Source organism: Geotrypetes seraphini, chromosome 13 (assembly GCF_902459505.1).
Source record: "Geotrypetes seraphini chromosome 13, aGeoSer1.1, whole genome shotgun sequence".
Classification (NCBI taxonomy): Eukaryota; Metazoa; Chordata; class Amphibia; order Gymnophiona; family Dermophiidae; genus Geotrypetes; species Geotrypetes seraphini.
The window spans coordinates 48,559,118-48,573,797 of NC_047096.1; the positions used below are offsets into that span (position 1 = coordinate 48,559,118).

General features: G+C 44.9%; 1 protein-coding gene across 5 annotated transcripts in view; it reads left to right on the plus strand.

The window, feature by feature from the left end:
* Window positions 1–14,680, plus strand: part of ARHGAP32 (Rho GTPase activating protein 32) — a 786,874-nt gene that overhangs the window by 52,735 nt on the left and 719,459 nt on the right. Inside the window, exon 2 of one of the 5 annotated variants that reach the window (XM_033918046.1) lies at window positions 1,708–1,733. The exons of 2 other annotated variants lie outside the window; for them this stretch is intronic. The gene's annotated coding sequence lies outside the window, so the exon portion shown is untranslated. Of the gene's footprint in view, window positions 1–1,707; window positions 1,778–2,959; window positions 3,022–14,680 lie in introns of those variants that run through there. 2 more of the 5 variants (XM_033918045.1, XM_033918047.1) reach the window with 2 other exon arrangements.

The window sequence follows — 14,680 nt, forward strand, 5'->3', positions numbered from 1 at the left end:
ATCAGGTCCATGATCTGTCAGTGGTCCCTGAACTCATCCTATAACCTATCACTACTTCTATCTTATCACTACCCCTTAATCCCCTTCTCCTTCAGGAATTTATCCAAACCCACTTTGAATCCCTGTATTGTGTTCTGTTCGATCACAGCTTCCGGGAGTGCGTTCCATGTGTCCACCACTCTCTGGGTGAAGAAGAACTTCCTGGCATTGGTTTTAAACCTGTCCCCTTTCAGTTTCTCCGAGTGCCCCCTTGTACTTGTTGTTCCCCACAGTCTGAAGAATCTATCCCTATCAGCCTTATCTATGCCTTTCTGTCCGACTCCTTCGGCGGCTTTCTTTACCTCCCCTCCGGTCCTCTGAGCCTCTCCTGCTCTCCTAGAACCAAAAGTTATACAGCACAGCATAGACGGAACTTGAACATTGTGACTTAGACCATTTAAAAGATGGTCTAAGTCACAAAAATCCACCTAAAGTCACCAGATAAACACTGCAGATACAAACTACAGACCCCCACACACTACCCCAGTGATCACCGACCCCCCTCCCAACCCCATAAAAATCATAATAACACCTTTAAAATTCAGCCTTCAGACCATCATCACCTGGCAGCCTGGCATAGGAAAGCCTAGTCGACCTGGACAGAGGCGGCTTAAGTCATCTTGAGGGTGGGTTAGGGACCCATGGAGAGGCGGACCCATGCCCATAAACCACTGTAATCACTGCATTGCTGGTTAAACATGTGTACTCCCCTAAAAAAAAAACCAAACCCTTTTGTACTGCCCTATAAGTGGCTTCTGCAGCCATAAGGGCTATTAGGGTGCTAGATAGGTGGGTATAGGGGATTTTGGAGGTGGTTTGGGGGGCTCACCATTATCTATAAGGGAGCTGTAGTGAGATGAAGACATGGCACCCTTTTTGTGAAGTTCACAGCAATGCCCTGTAAGGTACCCCACTGGTTGGCCAGTCCATCACTTTGTAGACCCCTCCCACATCCAAAAGGTCTGTTTGTAGGCGTTTTTGCCTTGGACAAAAAGTTGGACGAAAATGTGTTATAAAGATGGATGATTTAGCAGCTTGGACGATCAGATCGGCAGGACGTATAGTTAGACGATTTTCGAAACTGAAAATAATTTGGACGTATTTTTTGAAAATGTGTCCTAAGCTGTTTTTTTACTTTGGACGACTTGCGACTTGGATGAAAACAGACTTAGACGTTCCTTTCGATTATGCCCCGCCACGTATGTTTAACCTGTAACCCGTTCTGAGTTCTTTGGGGACAACAGGATAGAAATCAAAATAAATAAATAAATTTTATCGTCTGTCTCTTTCTAACTTAACATTACCATTTCATAGTTTGAAAAGGTCCAAAAACCGAAAGTATTTTAGATAAAAGATCTTGCACCTGTATATTTTTTCTTCTTTCAGGGCTTCCCAGCGACCCCTTTGATTTAGAAATAGTGTGTATTTGGTAATTTCATTTGCCAGCTATTCACAAATAAAGTAGCTTGCAATCTCAAGTAGAAAACAGTCTGTCACTAAGGCAGGTTGCTTTTCAAGTTATAAATGTTGAAGGGTTGTTTTTTTTGTCTGTGCTTCTAAAATAATGGGCCGAAAAAAAAAGACAGTTTAATATTGTTTTGACAGTATATTTAACCCACTGAAATGTGATGCAAGCCTAAATAAAGAGCCTATTTTCTGTCTTTTTAGGTCTGGCAAGGCTTCATATGGAGCAGGTAGGGGGGACGACGACACATTTTTGCTTGTCTGCCTTGGAAAGGTACAAAGAGAGCATGCAAGTCAGAACAGTGAAAGAATGCATTCTCTTCATTTTATTCTCTGTGCTGCTTAGATGGCCTGTCTGGGGGCAGGAAAATGCCTGTTTCTACCTGGGTAGCATTCCAAGGCTTGGTTCTCAGGGTTTTTAACTATTTTATTCCCCCCCAAAAGTCATATAGCATAAGAAAGGAGGAGGGGAACTTGCCACAAAAGAAAGACTTATTGCGGGGCACATTCAGGTGTTCCGTGGTAATTTTGGGATCAAAACATGCTAGCCCCACACAGGCTAAAAACTGTGCATGCATATGTGTGTGTGTGTCTGGAGAGTGGATGTGTTCTGCGCTAATGGGTTAGTACCACTACATTGCTGTGTGCTAACTGATTAGTGTGTGGTTGTCACATGAGCCCTTATTACATACAAAATAGATGGCGTCACCATGCTGATATGCTGCGGGGTGCTCTTACATTTTCAGCTTGACCCTCTCAGGTTAAGGCTCCTTGCAAGCAAGGGCCAGTGGATCAGTTCTTTTTTATCTTGCCCAACTTCTGTGACTTTGGAGGCAATCTGGGAGGTGATTGTTGAATTAAGGAAGGCTCTTGTGTCCTGGGTGCTATCTTGGTGGGGGCGCTAGCACTTCTCCTCCTCTCCAAACCCCCCTCCCTGCTCCTTCCCCATCACACACACGCCTTCAGTTTCCCCTCACTGTACTTCTAGCTCTTCGGGGGACGCGAGCAGCAGCTTTAACCTGCTCCTCGCACTGGCCTTGGCGCTTCCCTCTGATGTCACTTCTGGGTTCCACGACTAGGAAGTGACATCAGAAAGAGGCACAGGCAGCAAAGCTAAACAGATACAGGGCATGACTGGTCAGAACAAAAAGGTGGGGGGGTTGGGTGGGGAAGGGGTATTTGGGGGGGAGGTGCAGAGAAGAAGGCGAGGTGGGGCACCTCCTACCCTCGCTGTGCCACTGCATGTAAGCATGTGTGTTAACTACATTCTCTATTAGTGTGAGGGAATGAGTGGTTTCCCTTGGAATACTCCCTCACTGAGGTTGCAGTTTAGCCACCTTTTGGCAGATGGCGCTAGCCTGCAATGTCAGCGGCTGAGTCAGAAGGCAGGGCTCAGGTCAAGAGATGGTTAAATGTCCTGGAGCATAGTGTTTCAGAAAAGCTCCCAGGGAAGATCTCTAGGAGGAGTCCAGAGAAAGGATCCTCCCAAGGAGTTCTGGCTTGGCTTCAGTACCTGAGGTAAGTTCTAAGGTAAAGGAGTGGCCATAGCTTGGTCCTTTGCATTACTGTGTGATAAGAAGTCTTTTAAGGCTATGCTTCCAGGGATTCTATGGTTATATAATGACAAGTGAGGTAACTTAAGACTGGCAAGGCAGGCTAATTATCCCTTGGCTATTGGAACTGTAGTTATGATAAAGGAAGTTATTGCATATTGAAGAGTGCAGCCAAGCCTGCACCAGTACTTATGCATGTGTGCCACATTTGTGTGAAGTCCTGCAGCTAGCTGTGAGCAATACTATCACAGTTAGATTATTTGTCTTAAAGTCTTTGTTATTCAGATTAAATATTTTTTTAGGAAGGCTGACAATCTAGGTTATATTTTTTAGGAAGGCTGACAATCTAGGATAGGTGGGGATGTCGAGATTTCTACAATGAATATACATGAGATCTATATATGCGTATTTAACCCTGGTCTCACTCACATGGCCTTCGGGCTCCAGCTAGCTCTTTGGATCAGGTACCCTTCCTGTGTTCCCGCTAAGGTGCGCTGGCCTGCGCTCGCGCACAAAATATTACATCGCAGCGCAAAGTTTCTCTTCACAGCGCACACACGCGTCGCAAAGGTAAGGGGAGGTAAGGTAAGGGGACGCATTGGGGGGATTGCACTTCCCCACAATTGCCATGCTTCAGTTCCTCTTCTTCCTTCCTTCCTCCCCCCCCCCCCCCGCGGGACCCTGCGGCACCATCAACTCTTACTCCCTCTAATGTCGGCCCTGCAGCTCCAGACTTCCTCGCACCTTCTCCCCTCCCCCTTTGGATCGCTATTATTTTAAATGTTATAGCCGCGGAGCTGTATCCATCAGTGGAGATGTCTAACCTCGGCCTGCCCCGGAACTCTTACTGCAACAGTGACTTCCTGTTCCTGCCTAGACGGGCGGCTGCTGCAGTAAGAGTTCCGGGGCAGGCCGAGGTTAGACATCTCCACTGATGGATACAGCTCCGCGGCTATAACATTTAAAATAATAGCGATCCAAAGGGGGAGGGGAGAAGGTGCGAGGAAGTCTGGAGCTGCAGGGCCGACATTAGAGGGAGTAAGAGTTGATGGTGCCGCAGGGTCCCGCGGGGGGGGGGGAGGAAGGAAGGAAGAAGAGGAACCGAAGCATGGCAATTGTGGGGAAGTGCAGAGCTGCAGGGAAGAGTGTTGCGGTACCCAGCTGGAGGGAGAAGGAAGATGAGGGAGGGAATTAAAGGAGATGCCAGGGCTTGGAGCATAGGAGGAAGGTATGCCAGTCTAAGGGAAAAGGAAGGGGGAGATGTGAGAGCATGGAGGGGGAGCGAAAGATGGAAGAAAAGGAAAGGAGAGAGATGCCAGAGAATCAGGGAAGGGGAGATACCAGACTATGAGGAGAGGTGTGGGAGAGGGAAGGCGAGGAGAGAGATGCCAGACCAATGGGGTGAAAGGAGAGAAGGAAGGGGGAGGCATACAGTTTCTGGAAGGGGCATAGAAGGAGAGAAGATGCCATATAGGGGAAGAGAGACGGCAGACAGTGAATGGAAGGAAGAGAGTTACAAGAAGATGAGGAAAGGAGAAACCACAGAAGACAAAGGTAGAAAAAAATTTCTATTTATTTATTGCTTTAGGAGACATGTGTCACTGTTTCTGTGAAGCATTGTATGCAGAGTCCAGCTTCTTGCTGGTTCAATTTAACCTTTGTCTATGTATTTTTATTTTATCCCCCCTTTTACAAAACTGTGAAGCGTTTTTAGCACCAGCCTTGGTGGTAGCAGCTCTGATGCTCAGAATTTTATGAGCATCAGAGCTGTTACCTCCGTAGCTAAAATCCACACTACAGTTTTGTAAAAGAGGGAGGGGTTAGTTTGTGATTACATATTCCTTACTAGGCGAAGGTGTTTTCTGTGTTCTGTGTGTTCGAAAGACATGGTTTTCTGTTAGGATTGACGGTGTAGGATTGATCTGTGCTGGTCTGGCTTGTTTAGTTTTACAATGGGTGTATTGATGTACTGCTCACTGCAATATGTAAGATGCTGCCTTTTCCTAGGTACTCATGTGTGACGTGTGGTTTGTTACTAAAAATCATGTTTTTCTTACAGATGGGGGGGGGTGCCAAAAAATGATGGGCCCCGGATGTTACATATGCTAGGTACGCCACTGTATGTAAAGATACCAGAAAGCTGGCGTAGCAAAAACTTCTAAGTTTTGAGTATTTAACCCTCCCACAATCTCACGGGCACTCGTTTCAAGTTTATTGAGATTTTGATTTAAACGCAATATCAAATATTTTCAATGCGTATAACAAAAATAAATTTGGGGAAATAAATAAAACCATTTGAACCAGTGTTCCCGCTAAGCTGCGCTGGCGTGCGCTGGCGCACAAAATATTACATCGCAGCGCACACGTTTCTCGTCACAGCGCACGATCGGAAGAGGCGTACGGCAGATGGCAGGGCGGCGAGAGGAGAATCGGGCGAGTTGGCTCATAACTTGCTGGCGCCCGATATTTTTGGCTCACGGTGAAAAAAGTTTGCTCACAACACCCGCCCGCTTAGAGGGAACACTGCCCTTGACCAGGATCTACATAACAAGTCTGTCTTTTCCAGCTGGGTGTAGGCTGGGGCTGGGCTTTCTTCAGTAAACCAAAGGGTGCTCTAGCCTAGCCATACTTTTTTTTTTTAACTTTCAGCATATAAACAGTCTGCAGTCTCAGTGATTAACTTCAACTTGCTTTATTGAACAGGAACTCAACAAACACAGTTCATTAGTAACTTGATATTTACAGTTCTAGTGCAATATGTCTAGTGGTCCTGAATGCTAGGGTCTTGTATCAGAACTAACAAATTGCTTGCAAAAAACTGTCAGTCATGTTTTCAAATCCATTTCCCTCCAATGGTGTTGTAAGTGGGGGGGGGGAGGGGCAGTCTTCTTTGGGGCGCTGGCACCCCTCCTGATCTCTGCCCCCTACCCACGCTGCGTGCACCCCCCCTTCCCTTCCACCACTCTGACGTCAGAGGAGGGGCGGGAACGCGGCGAAGGAAGCAGCGCCTAAGCAGCGCAGGGATAGCTGACGTCGCGACCCTGCTGCGGCTGCTTCATAGGTGGTGTAGGAAGGTCAGTGGGGCGAGCGGTCCTTCGGGGGTGGTGGTGGTGGTGGGGACTGAACGGCAAGGCCGGGAGCATAGGTAGTGCTGCTTCATAGGTGGTGCGGGGAGGCCAGGGGGGCGAGCGATCCTTCGGGGTGGGGCGGGTGGGCAGGCAGGCATTCAAGGGGGAGGGGGGTGACGGGCAGGCAGGCCTTCAAGGGTGGGGGACAGGCCTTCGGGGGGGGTGCAGACCTTCAAGGGGAAGGGACAGGCCTTCAAGGGGGGGGCAGGCAGGCCTTCAAGGGGGGACAGGTCTACAAGGGGGGACAGGTCTACAAGGGGGTGGGACAGGCCTTCAGGGGGGGTGCAGGCCTTCAAGGGAGGGACAGGCAGGCAGGCCTTCAAGGGGGGACAGGCCTACAAGGGGGGGGACAGGCCTACAAGGGGGTGGGACAGGCCTTCAGGGGGGTGCAGACCTTCAAGGGGGGGACAAGCCTTCAAGGGGGGGACAGGCAAGCAGGTCTTCAAGGTGGGGAGGGACAGGCCTTCAAGGGGGGGACAGGCTTACAAGGGGGGACAGGCAGACCTTTAAGGGGGGACAGGCCTTTGGGGGGGACCCTGGTTTAGAAGTACACAGAGGGAAGGGGGTGTTCAAAGAGACGTGCATATGCCAAACTTTGGGGGGGGGATGAAGAAATAATGGGTCTGAAAATAGAGGAGAGGGAGAGAAATGATGGACCATGGGATTTAGGGAGGGAAGGAACTGAAAGGGAGAGAAATTGGACACAAGGGATGGTGTGGAGGAGGGATAGAGATACTGGATAGGAGGGTAATTGGGAAAAGAAAGGGAGAGATGATGGACTCTGGGGTGGTGGGGAAGGAGGGAGAGATGCCGGATGAAAGGGTAGTTAAGAAAAGGTGGATCTGTGGAGGGAGATGAAAAAAAGGAAAGATACCAGACTTCCTGGGGAGGGAAGGGAAATGGAAAGGGAGGACAGAGTTGGCAGATGGATGGTTAGCACGCAGAAAGAAGAAAGAAGGAGACCCTGGCAAGCAAGTTATCAGAAGAAAACCAGAGCCTTGGACCAACAAGATTTGAAATATAACCAGACAACAAAAGGTAGAAAAATTAATTTTATTTTCTGTTTTGTGATTATATGTCAGATTTGAAATGTGTATCCTGACAGAGCTGGTGTTGGACTGCAAACGTGAGCTAGGATTTAACAGAGAGAGGAAAAGTCCTTTTTGTTTCTTTATTTTATTTACACCACAGCGCCAGTGTGGTTAGGAGAAGCGAAAGGGGGTGAAAAAGCTATAAAACCCACCAGGAGTTTTGAAAAAAAATCACCCAACTGGGCAGGAAAATCGAATTGAAAAACCAATTCAATAGGCTGAATCGAATCGAAATTTTTTTTCCTGAATCTGGCAGCATTAATTTGCGCTACTGTCTTAGACTTTAGGACCTGGGATTGGGGAGAGATGGCATCCTCAGTACTTTATAATGCAAGTGAAACGAGGATTTGGTCAGACTTTTGAAGGGTCTGCAGAAAAAAAATATTGTATAGGCCGGGGACATGAAACAGCAGGAAATGGGAACTTTTCTTCCTTCTATTTTTGTGAATGGAAAGGCTGAGGATGTCAGAGAGTTCAGTTAAAATATGTGCTTTATAAGAAAATATAATAATGTGTTTTATAAAGTTTATGGCATAGCTGGCCTACCCAGTGAGGTGTTTCTAGTGGTGGTGGTGGCAGCGTGTCAATGTGTTAAGAGGAAGAGGTGGTCTGGGAAATTCTGCTGAGCAAACTTCGGGCCCATTTCCACCCCCCAGTTAGTCCACTCCACTCAACTGGTTCACACACTGAGTGGGTCTTTGGGTGTTGTGTTGGGATCTCTTCCAGTGGTTTATCAGTATCTCCTTCTGGTCCAAGGAAGGAAACTTTGTTATCCTTAGCATTGACCTACAGAATATGTTTGTAACAGCGCTGCTTGTGTGGCATTAGGCTATGTAGTGATCGAAAGAAAAAAACAGACCTTTGCACATTTTTGTACTATATGGTGGGTGTATGAGGAGATTCACATTTCCTGCACAGCTAAGTCCATGTGAAGTTACCTTGTGCTGTATTTGACATCTAGCAAGGTCTCTGTTTGAAAGGAAAGATCTAAACTTAAAAATGAAGTGGCCAGAAGTTATGGTAAAAGCAGATAGTGTAGCTGGTTTTAAGAAAGATTTGGACAAATTCCTGGAGGAAAAGTCCATAATCTGTTATTAAGACATGGGGGAAGTGTCTGCTTGCCCTGGATCGGTAGCATGGAATGTTGCTACTCTTTGGGTTTTGACCAGGTATTAGTGTCCTGGATTGGCTACCATGAGAATGGGCTACTGGGCATGATGGACCATTGGTCTGACCCAGTTAGGCTATTCTTATGTTATGTTCTCATCTGTAGGGGCCTTTGTTTTCACTTCTTATTTTAATGTATTTTTTTTCTGGGAACTTATCAGTGTTTTTTATAATGGGAACAAAAATGGAAGAGAATTAATGTGTGTGGGATGAGGGGGTAACTAATTTCTTCAGCTAAATAATTCAATCCACTTCAAACAGACATAGGAGAACTCATGCACCATTCACACACCCTCCAACCAAAAACGTCAAAAGAAAAAAACTGTTCGACAACCTCCTAGCCATTCGAGCTGCAACACTCGACCCCCAACTCTACAACCAATTGACATCGACCACATACTGCAAAACCTTCAAAAAGAAATAAAAACCCTTCTATTCAAAAAACACATAAAACCGAACTAACACAATCAGAACTGTCCCAAGCATCACCTGCAACTACTCCATATGTACTTCTGATGTCATGACAATTCAGACATAATTTATGTTATGTTATGTTTGGAATATAAGAAAATTTTCACTGCCTGTTTCTATTCTGACCATTTATTCCGTTTTATGGTCATTACAAAAAAATATTTTTTTACATGGGGGGGGTGTCAAAAAATGATGGGCCCCGGGTGCCACATACCCTAGGTACGCCACTGGTTACATGTTCTATCCTTCGTACCTTTACCAGGTTCTATAGGGTGGATGTAGCAGTCAGGAAAGACACTGCTTTTGGGTCTTCCGTTTAGAAGGCAGGCTCAGTGGGACAGGGGATTTTCCACTTACACAATGAAAGTCCTGACAGAAGTGAGGCATTCCTGCTCCCACTTCTCCTACCTGGGGTGTCTTTTTCCCCCCAAGTTTTCCTTCTTGTTCCTAAGCTGGGAAAACTCCACAGGCACCTGCTGCCATGTGGCAGGGGCTTCAGACACCATGCGTGCACATTTTTCCTGTCTTCCAGGACTTCTCGCTCAGTGCTAGGGTCTCTGAGGATGAGCAACAAAAGACCATGTGCTTACAAACACAGTCCCTTTTATTACTTTCTGGCATTGCCCACATGGGCTGGCTCATTTGAAAACCACCCATAAGGCTGAACATCTCAGCCTTCCTTGCTTAGTGACTGCCCTGAAAATCCTTTTCCTCATCACTCATGGCAGGGACATTTTCAGGGGGTCACACATAAAATGGAAGCAGTAAATGCAAATCAGTCTCATGCATATTCATTGTGGAAATCTTGAAAACCTGACTGGGTTGTGCCCTCCCCCCAAAAAACTAGGGTAAATGAAATCCCTGTATTCTACTTTTTTCAAGATTCCTACAAGCGAAAGAGGCCTAGTGCTTTAAAGGAGGAAATTCTGGTAGCATTTTCATCTACCACTGGCATACAAGGCCTGGAAAGTGAAAAGAGAATAGAAGGGAGAGGGAGGGTTAAGAAGGAGGCAAATGCTAGGAAACTTGCCTATATGTAAGACCTGTAGCATGCTCGCTTCAACAAGTGCGCAACAAGGATTGATTTTTTGGTATCCTTCTGGGTATTTTTGACATGGATTGACCACTTTTGGACACAGGATTCTAGGCTTGATGGCTCTTTGGTATGACACAGTGCAACATTTATAACTTGTTCTACTTGGCGTTTGGTCTGTTTAGCTCATTTACTGCAAAATGCTTGATTGCTTTTCAAGAAAGTCCCCAGGGTAATGATCATAATTTGCTATTTCATTTTGCTCTACAGATAGCAGGAAAATTTTCCATGACTGGAAGCAGCAGCGGTACATCTCAACTTGGCAAACAGCTACAACTATCCATATATTGCTTTTGAATTATGGCCCCAATATAATTTGTCCTTTTTTTTACCTCTCATTGACATTCATTTATGCCACATCTGGGTCCACAGGGAAAGCTTCTACTACCTGTAATTTATCATAGGCATTTGAGGCTCTGGAAACTCAATTGGTCATATTTCTGATCCAGAGCCATTGCTTGTTTAAAATGCTTTGTCAGATGTAATTTTGGGCAAATCACTTAACCCTTCATTTTCTCAGGTACAGACTTTATATAAGGCCTCCTGGGCCAGGGAAAAACCTGCTGTACCTGAATTTACCCTGAACCACTGCTGAAAAGATGTGAGCTCAATCCCAAATAAGTGAATGAGATTTCCAAAACTTATTTGGTCACTTGTACACCTGTAATCAAAGCCTGACTAATTAAAGCACACTGGCTCCCTATCGAACACAGAATCACTTATCAAATTATTTTACTTACATTCAAAACTAGAACTTGTAACCAGCAGGAATTCATAAACAGACTTCTAATACCCTATACCCCCCGCTCTGCTACACAACATCTTCTTAATATCCCCTCTCTGACAAATATCAACACCATGCGCTTAAACATCTTTTCGGTCACTGCACCCTCCCTCTGGAACTCTATACCCAATCACATAAGAGGGGAAACAAACTTAAACCAGGTTAAATCCAAATTAAAAACCTTCTTATTGAAAGACGCCTTTGAGTAGCCCCTACTCTTTTAAAGATGCTGTTTAATAGCAACTGCCCTTCTAAGGACAATCTAAGGACAATTTGAGTTCCTTTGTTTCAGCCTTTCCCCCTACCTTTTGTTCTCTCCTTCAGTGTTTCTTTCCTATAACATTGTAGTTCGACCCCTTCTTTCCTTTTGTACAATTCTGTCTGTTTAGTTAATTGTCCCCCCCAAATATGTTTGTTAACTTGAATGTTTTTACTGATTAATGTACACCACCTAGAAGCCTGATTAAGTGGTATAACAAATTTTTAAATAAACTTGAAACTTGGTTAGTGTACTGAATATTTCTGCTAACAAAGTAACCTGTCTCAGTCCAGACTCTGCATCATACCGCCACACCATTACTTAGATATGATTTTCAGCTGCACTGTCTAGGTAAATGTCACTGAAAATCCAAGAATCCTGGTAAGTGGGAATTATCTAAGTCCTGCTGAATATTGGGCCTTATACAGGGTCGGCCATGGAAAAGTAGCTCGCCTCTAATACCGGTGCCATAAAGATGGTGTTCTCCCTGGAACAGCGAATAATGATTGTGGAAGGTTATGTGTAAAGCGTTTTAATTTAAAAAATGCAAAGGGCATTTGCAAACAAGTACCTAGGAATAAAACCACCAGCTAAACATTGTATTTAGATTTTGGTTCGGAAATGGTGTCAAATCGTCTCTGTCGCAAACATGAAGAAATCGAGGCCTCCTTCAGTCCGGACGCCCGAAGTCGTCCATGACATTCAACAGTGGATTGCAATTAGCTCCCGAAAATCAGCTCGAAGACTCTCTCAGCAAGTTGGTGTTGCTCGTTCATCTTATCATACTTTTCCGTGGCCTACCCTGTATATGGTATGTGTATACAGTATACATAATCCCTCAAATTCTATAAATGGAATCTAAAGTTAGGCGCATAACTGGGCATAAAAGGGGGTGCTGAAAAGTTCTCAGCCCAACCGACTTCCAAAATTCTGAGCATTATTTTGCCACTGTAGCTGAAAGAGTGTGATTTTATTTTGCAAAGTTCCAATTTGCAGAATCGTAATGCTATGTTTTGACATTGTTTCAGATCATTGATTGAACCATATCAATGAAAAGTATGGAATAGAGGTCTGCACGGGAACGGGGATCGCGGTAATCCCGCGAGTCCTGCGGGGGGGGGTCCTGCGGGAATCCCCCCTAACCCACGGGACTCCCACGGGGACCCTCTTCTGGCCAATGGGACTCCCACGGGGATGGAAGGCTTTGGAAGCAGGGTTCATCCATATAATATAATGGACACGTCAGCCTTAGTAAAAGAGGGGGTTTATAAGTTAATTACCTGAACAGAAAACAAAAAAAGGGTTCCACCAAAGAGATTCCACAAGGAAAACAGCAGTGCAAACACAAAAGAAACTGGAATTGATGATCCTGTCGGAAGTAATTGCTGCTTTTTATGGGGACGAGCGGAGATGGAGGTAATTCCTTGCTGAGATGGGTGGGGACGGAGAGGATCCTGACGGGGACGGAGAGGATCCTGGAGGGGACGGGCGGGTATGGGTGGGATTTCTGTCCCCGTGCAACTCTCTAGTATGGAATTTTCAAGTGTGGAACTCTGAGCTGACATGAAGGTCCTATTCCTGCAGAAGAAAACTCCAAAGGAAATCCATGAATGGTATGATGCAAACATTGAGTGACAAATGCCCATCATACTCCACAGTGAAGAAGTAGTATGCAAACATTTAGCATTGAGATTTTGAGACTGAAGATGCAGCAAGGTCTGGGAGACCTCAAACAGTGGCAACTCCTGAAACTGTTGACGGTGTCCATGACCTGATTTGGGCAGATTGTCGAATATCGGCTGAAACAATTGCTGAGACACTACAGATATCCAGAATCCCTTCGTAAGCTGGAGTGCAGAAAGCAATCTTAACTAATCAGCTCTTTTTAGTGCAGATTAGTAAAAAGGCCCCGTAAAATAGGCCCCGTAAAATCAGATTCTTTGAATTAACATTTTTTTTAAAAAATTAAAGGTTGAAAGGATCAGAAGGAGCGTCTGAAAACTAGGTAAAAAAGCGGTGTGAAAACCAACCCAAAATATTTTCCGTGCCCATCCCTGTGATCTATTGAGTAAAGAGGATCCTGATTTGAGGCCAAGCAAAGCTGGAGCACAGATCATCAAAACAATGCACTTAATCTTCAGCTGTCAGGAAAATAATGGTACAGAGTGAATAGGATTGTTCTTGCAGGAGAGTCGAGACTATCATAGAGGTGCAGAGAGGTGAGGGATATACCAAATGATGGCCAACATTTTGTGAGAATTGTGTTACGAGCATTGCATACAGCCGGCCCCCATTGTGCATGTGGCTGTTTTTGATATAAGTACTCGAGGGCACGGTTATTAATTTCTGCAGTGCAGGAAAAGAATGACGCTGATGGCTGTTGATGGTGCTTTTATAGCATAGGAGAAAAGAATGTGCTGAGGGATGACACAGTAGCATATGAAAAACTGTTAAATAAGAGCCTGTTTGATAGAATAATTTGTTGTGGTGCTACTGGATGTTATTAATTTGACATTTCGGGAAGGTAATGTTAGCTATGACTCTATATGAATTATGTTGCATGAGGCTATAGGGAATGGTGGTGTTGTATTAAATTAACAACTATTGTGGCGGGATCAGTAGTTGTAAGATTCGTCTCAAATCTTCATGAATTTTAATTCCGCAGCTTCCCAGGGACTGGATTTATAGGAACTGGAGTTGAAAATACTCCAAATGAAAGCAAGTTGATGATTATGTATATGGCCGTATGGGAGAGGATGGGCTGGGGGAGGGCTTCAATGGCTGGGAGGGTGTAGATGGGCTGGAGTAGGTTTTAATGGAGATTTCGGCAGTTGGAACCCAAGCACAGTACCGGGTAGAACTTTGGATTCTTGCCCAGAAATAGCTAAGAAGAAAAAAATTTAAATTGAATCAGGTTGGGCAGACTGGATGGACCATTCGGGTCTTTATCTGCCATCATCTACTATGTTACTGTATGTTACTATGTTAGCTTACATGATCATAATCATTCCTCATCCATGTATATCTAAGGAAAGAACTTTAATATTCCAAATTTTGAAGAGTTAAGATAACTTAAAAAAAAAAAAAAAATCACAGAGAAATTCAGACTTCAACCCTGAGGTTGTGAGTTCAATCCCAGCCTGCTCCCTGTGACTCTGGGCGAGTCACTTAACCCTCAATTGCCCAGGTACCACAGCCAGATTGTGAGCCTGCCAGGACAGATATGGCAAATACTTGAGAGTACATGATTATGATTACTATTCAATGTATTGTAAACTGCTTTGGGTGAATCTGCATTTAATATGGCATTGAAATCCTTTATTTTTAAAGGAAATTATTATTTCAGTTAACCGTATTACATCAGAAGCCTTTAATGGAAGGTCACAAGGTCTAGTGTTGACTGCAGCAGACCTTGCTTACCACACAATGACTGGAGCTGACATCAGCTGCAGGCACCTTTTCTGACTCCATGTGTAATTTTTCTTTGTTAGCCAGTCTTATTTTCTAACTTTAATTACTCTATCTTACCTATTTATTCTCCACCTTTTATGAAGCCACATTAGGCTTTTTTATCACCGGCTGCGGTGGTATTAGCTCTGACGCTCATAGAATTCATATGAGCGTTGGAGCT